The sequence below is a fragment of the Mustela nivalis genome, assembly GCF_964662115.1.
Source record: "Mustela nivalis genome assembly, chromosome: 6".
NCBI lineage: Eukaryota > Metazoa > Chordata > Mammalia > Carnivora > Mustelidae > Mustela > Mustela nivalis.
In genome coordinates this window covers 140,687,106-140,699,287 of record NC_139025.1, presented here as the reverse complement: position 1 = coordinate 140,699,287, position 12,182 = coordinate 140,687,106, and positions in this window count along the sequence as shown.

Here is a 12,182-nt window from a genome sequence, read left to right as displayed (position 1 = left end):
AACTGACATTAAGCCAAAAACAGTTAAAGTGACAAAGATGGTCACTGCATAGTGAGTGATAAGGGGGTCAATTCATCAAGATACAAAAATCATCAACTATATGCACCCAACTTTAGAGCGCCTGAATTACATTAAGCAAATTCTAACAGATTTGAAGGAAAAAACAGATAACACAATAATAGAAAGGAAATTCAGTACCCTACCTATCAACACAAGATCATCTAGATAGAAAACCGGTGAGAAAGCACTGCACTTGAACTATACTTTAGAACAAATGGACCTAACACGTATAAACAGGCCAACTAACAGCAGCAGAATACACATTCTTCTCAAGTGCATACAGAACATTTTCCAGAATACATCACATGTAGGTCATTAAAAAAAAAAAAAAAAAAAGTCTTAGCAAATTTTAAAAGACTGAAAAAAACCCAAGTATCTTTTCTGACTATAGTGGTATGGAACCAGAAATTAATAAATAACAGGAGGAAAGCTAGAAATACAACAAATATATGGAGACTACAAAACATGCTCCTGAATATAGGCCAAAGAAGAAATCAAAAGAAAAATCAAGAAGTATCTTGAAACAAATAGGAATGGAAGCACAAGATATCAAAAGCTAGGGGACACTGCAAGAGTATTTCTAAGAGGAAAGTTTATAAAAACAAAAAATCTACAACAGATACAAGATGAGAAGGGAATCAAAGGGTACTGCTACAGGAAAAATTCACAAATACCTACATCAAAACACAAGAATGCATCAACCACCTCAATTTACAGGTCAAGGCACTAGAGAAAGAACTAAGCCCAAATTTAGTAAAAGGAAGAAAATTTAAAAATAGATGAAATAGAGACAAGAAAAATAATTAAAAAGATCAATGAAACTAAGAGCTGTTCAAAAAAATGTGAAGAATTTGAAAATCTGAGCAGACAAGTATCACGTAAGGAGATTGAATCAGTAATCAAAACGTCCCAACACACACACACACACACACACACACACACACACACACATTTCCTACCTCCCAACACAAAAACGTATAGGACCAGATACTTTCACTAATGAATTCTACCAAATATTTATTATAATTTTTTTTATTTTTTTATAAACATATGATATATTATTAGCCCCAGGGGTACAGGCCTGTGAATTGCCAGGTTTACACACTTCACAGCACTCACCATAGCACATACCCTCCCCAATGTCCATAACCCCACCATCCTCTCCCTCCCTTCCCTCCCCTGCAGCAACCCTTAGTTTTGTGACATTAAGAGTCTCTTATGGTTTGTCTCCCTCCTGATCCCATCTTGTTTCATTTATTCTTTTCCTACCTCCCAAACCCCTTCACGTTGCATCACCACTTCCTCATAACAGGGAGATCATGTGATAGTTGTCTTTCTCCAATTGACTTATTTCACTAAGCATAATACTCTCTAGTTCCATCCACATTGTCGCAAATTCTACCAAATATTTAAAGAAGAGTCAGTGACGGTCTTTCTCAAACTATCCAAAAAATAAAGAGAAGGAACTCCCAAACTTATTTTACATGGCCAGCATTACCTGATACCAAAGCCAGATAAGGAGCCTATAAGACAAGAAAACTACAAACAAATATACTTGATTAATATAGATGCAAAAATCCTCATCAAAATATTAGCAAACCAAATTAATTAGCACACAGCACATTAAAGAACCACTCACCATCCAGTGGGATCTGTCCCTGGAATGCAAGGCAGTTCCACACACACAAATCAATGGGTGACTGTGAGACACAGTAACAGAAAGAGAAAAAAAAATCATCTGACATATCAACAGGTGGAAAAACGGCATTTTATAAATACAACAACCTTTCATGATAAAAATGGTCAACTAATTAAGTATAGGAGAAAGACACCTCAACACAACAAAGGCCACATATGACAAACCCATAGCCAACATCGTAATAGTGAAAGCTGGAAACTTTTCCTCTAAGGTCAGGAACAACACAATGATACCTACTGTCACCACTCATAGCCAATCAGTTAAAAAAAGTAAAAGGCAGGGCACCTGGGTGGCTCAGTGGGTTAAGCCGCTGCCTTTGGCTCAGGTCATGATCTCAAGGTCCTGGGATCGAGCTCTGCATCGGGCTCTCTGCTCAGCAGGGTGCCTGCTTACTCCTCTCTCTCTCTCTCTGCCTACTTGAAATCTCTCTCTGTCAAATAAATAAATAAAATCTTAAAAAAAAAAGTAAAAGGCATCCAAATAAGAAAAGAAGGGAAACTGCCTTTGCTTATGAATGATATGATCTTATATACACAAAATTCTAAAGACACAACCAAAAAACTGCCAGAATGGACAAATTCAGTAAAGTTGCAGGATACAAAATAAACATACAGAAAACAGTTTTTAGCATTAACAACAAAATATCTGAAAAAGAAGCAAAATAATCCTATTTATATTAGCATTTAAAACAATACTTAGGAATAAAACTAACCAGAAAGGTAAAAGTTTTATATGGTGAAAACTATGACTTTGATGCAAGAAACTGAAGAAGACACAAGGAAATGTAACAGTAACCTGTGTTTATGGATGGAAAGGACATTGTTAAAATGTCCATACGACCCAAAGCCATTTATAGATCCAGTGTAAACTGTAAAAAAACATCCCCATGACATTTTCAAAGAAATAGAAAAAACAGTCCTGAAGTCTATATGGATCCACAAAAGACCTTGAACAGCCAAACCAATTCTGAGAAAGAACAAACCTGCAGGCATCACATTTCCTGATTTCAACCTATTCTCCAAGCCACCATCGTCAAAATAACAGGCACATAGGTCAACCGAACAGAATTGAGAGCCCAGACAAAGGAAAAAACAAAACAAAACAAAAACCTCCTGCATATAGAGTCAACAACTATTGACAAGGGAGCCAGGAATACTGGGGAAAGGACAGAAAGAAGATCTGTGGGGAAAACTGGATGACCACATGCGGAAGAATGACAGTGTGTCTCTATCTTACACGTTCACAAAAATTGACTCAAAATGGATCAGACTTACACATAAGACCTGATACCATAAAACTTCTACAAATAAACACAGGGAAAAAGCTCCTTAAAATTGGTCTTGGCAATGAGTTTTTGGATTTGACACCAAAAGTACAAACATCAAAAGCCACAATCAACAAGTGGGACAACATCAAACTAAAAAGCAAAAGACACAACAAAATGAAATGGGAATGGGAGAAGAAATGGGAATACGAATGGGAGAAGATATTCGCAAACCACATAGCTGATAAGGGGTTAATAACCAAAATACATAAAAACACATACAGTTCAATAGTATAAAAACAAACCATCTGATTTAAAAATGGGCAGAGGATCTAAGTAGACATTTTCCTAAAGAAGACATAAGGATGACAAACGGGTACATGAAAAGATGCTCAACATCACTACTCATCAGGAAAACGTAAATCAAAACCAAAATGAGGTATCATCTCACCTTCAGCAAAAAGAGGGAACAAGGGTAAGGGTGTGGAGAAAAGAGAACCCTTGTGCTCTGTTGGTGGGAGCATAAGTTGTTTCAGTCATTATGGAAAATGGCATGGACGTTCCTCGAAAAATTAAAAATAAAACTACCATATGACCAGGCAATCCCATTTCTAAGTGTATATCAAAAGAAAATGAAGACAGGATATCGAAAGATAGCTCCCCCGCCTCCAACTTCAGGTGTCACCTAAGGAAATGCCATCTTCTCTAGAAAATCTTTCTTGTTTTATCCACCATGAATCTTCTTATCTATTACCTTCTCACAAGGCCCAGCACGATTTACCACATCAGCGCCCTTAATATAAATTTTACCTTTCCCCCCAGATTAGAAGCACCTTGAGGGCAGGGCCAATGCCTTGCTTTCACATAGCCTCTTGGCATATAATAGGTGCTCTGAAAGTTTGTGAATGAATGAATGAATGGTAACACATGTTCCTTACTCGGGGTGGCCAGTGGGATTCAAAATAACAGTATTTCCTAAAGTTCTGGGAAGGTCTCCCTGTGATCAGAGCCCCTCCCCAGAGCACTGCTGTAGTTGTCCCTTGGGAATCCTACAGAAAAAAGGGAGGGATGGAAGAGGGCCCAGGGCCCAGGTAGGTTCTGCACATCACCGCCATGCCAATCCTTCCCAGGGCTGTGGGGCCTGACCACGCAGGGGGCAGGGAGAGTGGCCCATCTCTCCTCAGAAGCTGTCATACCCAGGTGGCTCCTGGAGAACAGACAAAAATGGATCCTGTACCTTCCCCCTCTCACCACTCCCTATGCCCTTACTGGCCCTCCTCTCTGAAAATAAGCTTCAAGGAACCTTGTCCTAAGGTGTTAAGTATTTCGGGGAAATGGCTAAGTTTCGGGGAAGTTTCCTTTACTGACACAAATGAGGTTTATTTCTCAGAGTCAAGGAGCCTGGCTCACTGGCACCACCCAGGAAATCGCAGGTAAATTCTGATTCCACAGTTCTCCCTCAGGTGAAGGCAGGGATCTAACGTCTTAACAGGTGTGGCCAGTAGCACATTGGGGACCAGAAGATATTTTCTCAGTTCTTCTCTTGCTTCTCTTCTCTCAATTCTGCCTCCTCCTAAAACCCTGTTTTGGGAGGGAAAGAGCAGCAAAGTCCCAAGCAAAGGGGTTCAAGACCCCAGGTTCCCAAGCCAGTTAGCCTGGGTGGGACTCCCACATCCCCATTTGCAAGTTACATGATCTTAGCTTCATTTTTCCGTTAACAAAACAGGAAGAGTAAGTGCCAACCTCCCGAGGACACCGTAAGGAAGTGAGTTGGTGATAAAGCTCTTAGAGCATCATCTAGCATCTCGGGAGTGTCATGGTTTAAATGAGGATTATTTTTATTCTGCACTGCATCCCAGTCTTTTCCCAAAGAGAAATCTTCACATCTGTTTGGGTCCTTCCTATAGCCAAGCTCAGGTTCCTGCCTTGCCAACCCAAGTGGCTACTGTCTCAGTTCAGGAACTTGAGTTCTTTTTCCACTTCTCCCCTCCACACTCCAGCCACGGCAGCCTAGGCCTTACATGGAGCTGTGACCATCCCCAAGCTGATATCTTCCAGACAAACCTTCCTCAACTCTCAGCACCACCCCAGCCAGCACCCAGCTGGTGCAGGGCTCCAAGTACACTGCTTCAATAAACAGATACATTAGTCTACTAGGAGGTCATCCCATCGTCTTCTCTGCCACTCCCTCTAGGCACCAGGTATGGGGAAGTGGGGAACCTGCCAAAGCACAGGGACAGATACCCTGATCTCCTGCTAGGGAAAGCAAACACTTTAAAACCCCATCTCATATACAAATGGTTGTAACATTTTAAGACACACATTTCCGCTAAGAACTCCTGGCTTATGTCAGGAAAAGGCTTTCAAGGAATGGTAGAAGACAGGCCAGGAGAGGGAAGCTTCTTTGCTCATTTAAAAAGCAACATGAGGGGACCTGGGTGGCTCAGTCAGTTAAGCTGCTCACTTTGGCTCAGGGTGTTGGGATCAAGCCCAGTGTCAGGCTCTGTGTTCAGTGGGGACCCTGCTTCTCCCTCTGCCCCTCTCCCTGCTTGTGCACATGCACTCTCTCAGGTAAATAAAATCTTTCAAAAATAAATAAATAATGACAAAAAAATAAAAATAAAAAGCAACATGAAAGCTATGGTCATAGCTGGGGAAAAAACCACAGGGAACAGGCAGCATTGCCCCATGCATTTTACCTACAAGTGGGTAGCAAACCCTTTTAAGAAAAGCTTCCTGAAGCAACTGGGTGGCTCAGTCCATTGAGCATCTATCCCTTGATTTCAGCTCAGGTCATGATCTCAGAGTACTGGGATCCAGCTCTGCATCAGGCTCCATGCCCAGCAGGGAGTCTGCTTGAGGATTCTCTCTCTCTCCCTGCTTCCCTCTGCCCATCCTCAAGATGACAACATATATCAATCCTGACTTTACTCCTTCCCACCCCCAAGAACAATAACAATTATTCATGGACAAGACACCACTGAAAGAATCCTAGAATATGGAGGTGAGGTTGAAGCACCACAGAGACCAAGACAGATCGCATTAGAAAGGTAGAGAATTAGCTACACATCGACTGCATTGCTCCTCACTCAGGCTGGCACAGCAGCACAATAGCCTACTGTTCCTCTAGAAGGAAAAGAGAGCTTAGGGTGGACATCCAGCTCCCCCAGCATTGTGGGCCCCTCCCTGAGAGCATCCACACTTGCCCCATGGTGACTATGGGGGAGTTTGCAGGGCTTGACCACCTGTAAAGTCTAGAACCTGTAAAGAAAACTTTTCAAATGTGTATACACCAATGTCAGTAATCAAGAATCACAAAGTATCAGATACAGGTGACACTGCCAAAGGAAACTAATAAAGCTCCAATAACTGACCCTAATGAATGAAAATCTATTAACTCTCAAAGAATTCAGAATGATCCCCTAAATTCCTCTTTAAAAAGTTTAGTGAACTATAAGAATACACAGACAACTAAACCAAATTAAGAAAACAATGCATGAACAGAACAAGTTCAACAAAGAAAAAGAAACCATTTAAAAAAAGAAATAGATCCTAAAGTTGAAAAAAATACAATGACTGAAGAATTTAATAGAGAGATTCAAAACAGACTTGACAAGGCCAAAGAATCAATGATCTAGAAGAGAGGATATTTGAAATTATCCAGAGAAAAGAAAAGAAAAATGAGGAAGAGTGAAGAAAGCATACAAGACTTAAGGAACACAAATGGAGAAGAGAAAGGGAGAAGAGAAAGAGAAAAGGACAGAAAGTATATTTAAAACAAAAATGGCTGCTAACTTCCCAAACCTGGAAAGAGAGATGGGCATCCATTTTCACGAGGCCAAAAGGACTGTAAATTGGTTGAACCTGAATAAGGCTACACTGCGATACATCGTAATTAAAATGTCAAAAGTCAAAGACAAAGAACTTTAAAAGCAGCAACAAAAAAGAGAGAAGTTACACACAAGGTAATTCCCATAAGACTACCATCAGATTTCTCAACAGGAACATTTCAGGCCAGGGATGATATATTCATAATATTCAAAGAGAAAGAAAACTGTCAGCCAAGAGTTCTATACCCAGCAAGTTGTCCTCCAGAGATGAAGGAGAGCTATACTTTCTAAAACAAACAAAAGCAGAGGGATTTCATCACCACTAAACTTGCCTTCCAAGAAATGTTAAAGGGAGTTCTTTAGTGGAATTCAAAGGATGCTGATTAAGGTCATAAAAACATAAGAAAGTAACATAAAACTATCTGGTAACAGTAAATACATAGTCAAAATTAGATTCTATAAAACAGTAATTGTGATGCATAATTCATTTACAGCTCTAATTTAAAAGATAAAAAATAGGGCACCTGGGTGACTCAGACGGTAAAGAATCTGCCTTAGGCTCAGGTCATGATCCCAGGGTCCTGGGATCAAGTCCCGCATCAGGATCCTGGGATCGAGTCCCGCATCAGGCTCCTTGCTCCTTGGGGAACCTGCCTCTCCCTCTGCCTCTGCTTCTCTCTCTCCCTCTGTCTCTCATGACTAAATAAATAAAATCTTAAAATAAATAAATAAATCAATAATAAAAATAGTAGTAAAAACAACCATAATTACAATGTTATTGTTTCACAATATAAAAAATATGTGAACTTTAGCATCAATAAACTAAAATAAGGGAGAGCAGAAGTAAAAGCATAGTTTAGGAATGCTATAGAAATTGTTATCAGTTTAAAATAAGCTGTCATAATTCTGATACTTTATGTTAGCCTCTTGGTAACCACAAAGAGAAAATCTGTAGTTATCACAACAAAAAATAAAACAGAAAAAAATGATAAAGAATTCAATGCATACTGATACCATAAGACACCAAAATACCAAACAAGACAGTAGGAGAAGAAACAAGGAGCAATGGATCTACAAAACAGTCAGAAAACAATGAAATGGCAACAGTAAGTCCTTACCTATCAATAGTTACTTTAAACGTAAATGGATTAAATTTTTCAGTCAAAAGACATAAAATAGATGAACAGATTGAAAAAAAAAAAGAAAAACCACAAGACCCAATGATATGTTGCCTACCAGAAACTCACTTTAGCCTCAAAGATACACAGACTGTGAGTGAAGAGATGGATAACGATACTTCAAGCAAACAGTAACCAAACAGAAACAACCAAACAGGGGTAGCTGTACTTAGACCAAGCAGAACAGATTTTAAAGTAAAAATGGTAAGAGACACAGGTCATTACACACAGATAAAGGGGTCAATCCATCAAAAAGATATAAAATGTAAGTATTTATGCATTCAACATTGGAGCACCTGAATAAAACAGAGGATAAAGGAAAAACAAACAGCAATACAATAATTATTGGAGACTTTAATACCTCACTTTCAACAATGGATATATCATACAGAGAATTAATTAAAAAAAAAAGTGGATTTGAACAGTATAGACCAAAAGGACCTAACAGATATACAGAGAGCATTATTATCCTACAACAGAATATACATTATTATCAAGTGCCTATGAAACATTTTCTAGGACAGACCATATATTTGGCCACAAAACAAGTCAAAGAAAATTCAAGGTTAAAATCATATCATGTATCTTCTCTGAACACAATGATATGAAACTGGAAATCAGTAACAGGAAGAAAACAGGAAAATTCATGGAGAAATGGAAATTAAACACTCTATCTTTTTTTTTAATTTTATTTATTTATTTGACAGAGAGAGAGAGATCACAAGTAGTCAGAGAGGCAGGCAGAGAGAGAGGGGGAAGCAGGCTCCCTGCAGGGCTCCATTTCAGGACCCTGAGACCATGACCTGAGCCAAAGGCAAAGGCTTAACCAACTGAGCCCCCAGGCACCCCTAAACACCACTCTCTTAAACAACAGATCGATCAATGAGGAAATTAAAGAGGGAAATAAAAAACTCTCCTGTGACAAACTAAAATGGAAACACAACATACCAAAACTTACATAATATGTGCAGAAAGGAGTTAATAGAAGAAAATTCATAGCAATAAGCACCTACATTAAGAAACAAGAAAGATCTTAAATAAGCAATCTAACATTTTAAGAAACTAGAAAAAGAAGAACAAAGTAAACCCAACATTAGCAGAAAGAAGGAAAGAATAGATTACAGCAGATAAATCAAATAGAGAATAGAAACACAATAGAAAAGATTAATAAAACTAATAGCTGGTTCTTTGAAAAGATAAACAAAACTGATAAACCTTTAGCTCGACTAAGCAAGGAAAAAAGAGAGAAGACCCAAGTCAACAAAATTATAAAAGAAAAAGGAGACATCACAACTGATACCACAAATACAAAAAGGATCATAAGAGACTACTGTGAACAACTATTCACCTACAAACTGGACAATCTAGAATAAATAGAAAAATTTTAAAAAATATATAATCTACCAAGACTGAATCAGGAAGAAACAGAAAATCAGAATGGATCCATACTAGTAAAAAGATTGAATCAGTAATCAAAAATCTGCCCAAAAAGAAAAACCCAGGACCAGATGGTTTCACAGTGGCTTTTACCAAACATTTAAAGAAGAATTAATGCCAATACTTTTCCCAAACTTAAAAAAAAGGAAACATTTCCAAACTTATTTTATGAGTCCTGACCAAAGGTAGAAAAGTATCAGGCACTACCTGATACCAAAGCTAGGAAAGAATACTATAAGCCAATTCTCAAATTCTCAATAAAATACCAGCAAACCAAATTCAGCAGCACATTACAGAGATCATTCACCATGACCAAGTGGGATTTATTTCAGGGCCAGAAGGTGGTTTAACATATGCAATCAATGTGATGCACCTTACTAACAAAATGAAGGACAAAAATCATATGATCCTCTCAATAGATAGAGAAAAAACATTTGACAAAATTCAAAATCTATTCATGATAAAAACTCTTAACAAATTAGGTGTAGAAGGAATGTGCTCAACATTACAATGGCTATATATGACAAGGCCACAGCTAAGATTATGCTTGATGATGAAAGGGTGAAATCTTTTTCTCTAAGATCAGTAACAAAAACAAGCTCACTCTCACTGCTCTTATTCAACATAGTCCTGGAAGCCCTAGCCAGAGTGATCAGGCAAGAAAAAAAAAATAAAAAGCAGGAAATTGGAAAAAAAAATGTAAGTAAAATTGTCTCTATTTGTAGATGACTTGATTATGTATACAAAATCCTAAAGACTCCATTAAAAAAACCAAAAACCAAAAAACAAAAACTAGCAATGAATTTGGTAAAGTTCCAGGATACAAAATTAACATACAACAATCAGTAGCATGTCTATACACTAACAATGAATGACCTGAAAAGAAATAAAATGATTCCATTTGCAGTAACATCAGAAACAAATATTTAAGAATAAATTTAACCAAGGAGGTGAAAGAATACTGGACACTACAAAAAGACACTGATGAAAAAAGATAAAAATAAATGGAAAGGTATCCTGTGTTCATGGGCTGGAAAAGTGAATATTGTTTACCTTTTCATATTACTTAAAACCGTCTATAGATTCAATGCTATCCCTATCAAGATTTCAATGGCAAATTTTACAGAAGTACAAAAAAATCCTAAAAATTTATATGGAAGCACAAAAGACTGAATAGCCAAAGGAATCCTGAGAAAGAAGTACAAAGCAGGGGCATAACACGTCCCGATTTCAAGCTATATTATAAAGCTATAGTTATCAAAACCATGTGGTAATGGCATTAAAACAGATACAGACCAGCAGAACAGAAGCGAGAACCCAGAAATACATCGATCGGTGCCTATACAGTCATACTGAGAAGGGAGCCAAGAAAACTCAATGGAGAAGAGTCTCCTCAATAAATGGTTCCGAGAAAATGGGTTTTCAGGTGTACAAAAATGAAAGACCTCTATCTTTTTCAACTCCCCAAAATTAACTCAAAATGGATTAACAACTTGAATGTAAGCTCCTTCATGGTAAACTTCTTGACACTTGTCTTTGCAATGATTTTCTGGATAGAACACCAAAAGCCTAAGCAACAGAAGCAAAAATAAACAAGCGAGACTAAATCAAACTAAAAACCTTCTTCATAGCAAAAGAAACAATCAACGAAATGAAGACAACCTGCGGAATGGGAAAAAATATTTGCAAACCATATATCCAATAAAGAGTTAACAGCCCAAATACATCAGGAACTCACACAACTGAGCAGTGAAAAGAAAGAAATGTAACAATTTTTTAAAATGGCAAAGCACCTGAATAGATATTTTCCCAAAGAAGTTATACAAAGGGCCAACAGGTACATGGGAAGGTGCTCCACATCACGGATCATTAGGGAAATGCAAATCAAAACCACAGTGAGATATCCCCTCATGTCTGTTAGAATAGCTATCATCAAAAAGACAAGAGATCACAAATGCTGGTAGGGATGTAGAGGAAAAAGAACCTTTACCATTCTTCTTCAACCCCAGGAAGACTTCATTATTAACAGAGGCAGTTTAAAGAACTACCTTCCCGAGGAAGGACTGTGGCATGGCCTTGACTGGGCAGTCCTGCTCAGGGTGACCCTGGACTTCGGCTTGGTCTCTGCAGCCTTGTCACTCCAGGGTAAAACGGGAGCATCATTTTCCTGATGACGTAGATTCCCCAGGTGTCCACAGTATTGGGCACTACAGTTCAATGAAAAGACTGAACATTTCCTGTCAAATCTAATTACTTCTTTAAAAGATTTTATTTGACAGAGATCACAAGTAGGCAGAGAGGCAGGCAGAGAGAGAGGAGGAAGCAGGCTCCCTGCTGAGCAGAGAGCCCGATGCGGGGCTCGATCCCAGGACCCTGGGATCATGACCTGAGCCAAAGGCAGAGGCTTTAACCCACTGAGCCACCCAGGCACCCCTCTAATTACTTCTTTAAAACATTAACTCCCAAGACACTATAAATGTAGTAAAATGTGTAAAAAACAAGCTTCATGGTATCTCTTGTGTATACTAAACAAAACCACTTTAAAGCACATTGTACAGACCAATCAGTGAGACCCTGCTGGTTTACCACTTCTGTTCTTCACCTGTTCGACCTTGAGCAGCACAAGCCCTGGGGGGACACCCCTGGACAGGGGCACCTCCATGTTCTCCAACATTGTCACACATCTTTTAATTCTGAATTACCACCCCCGTTGA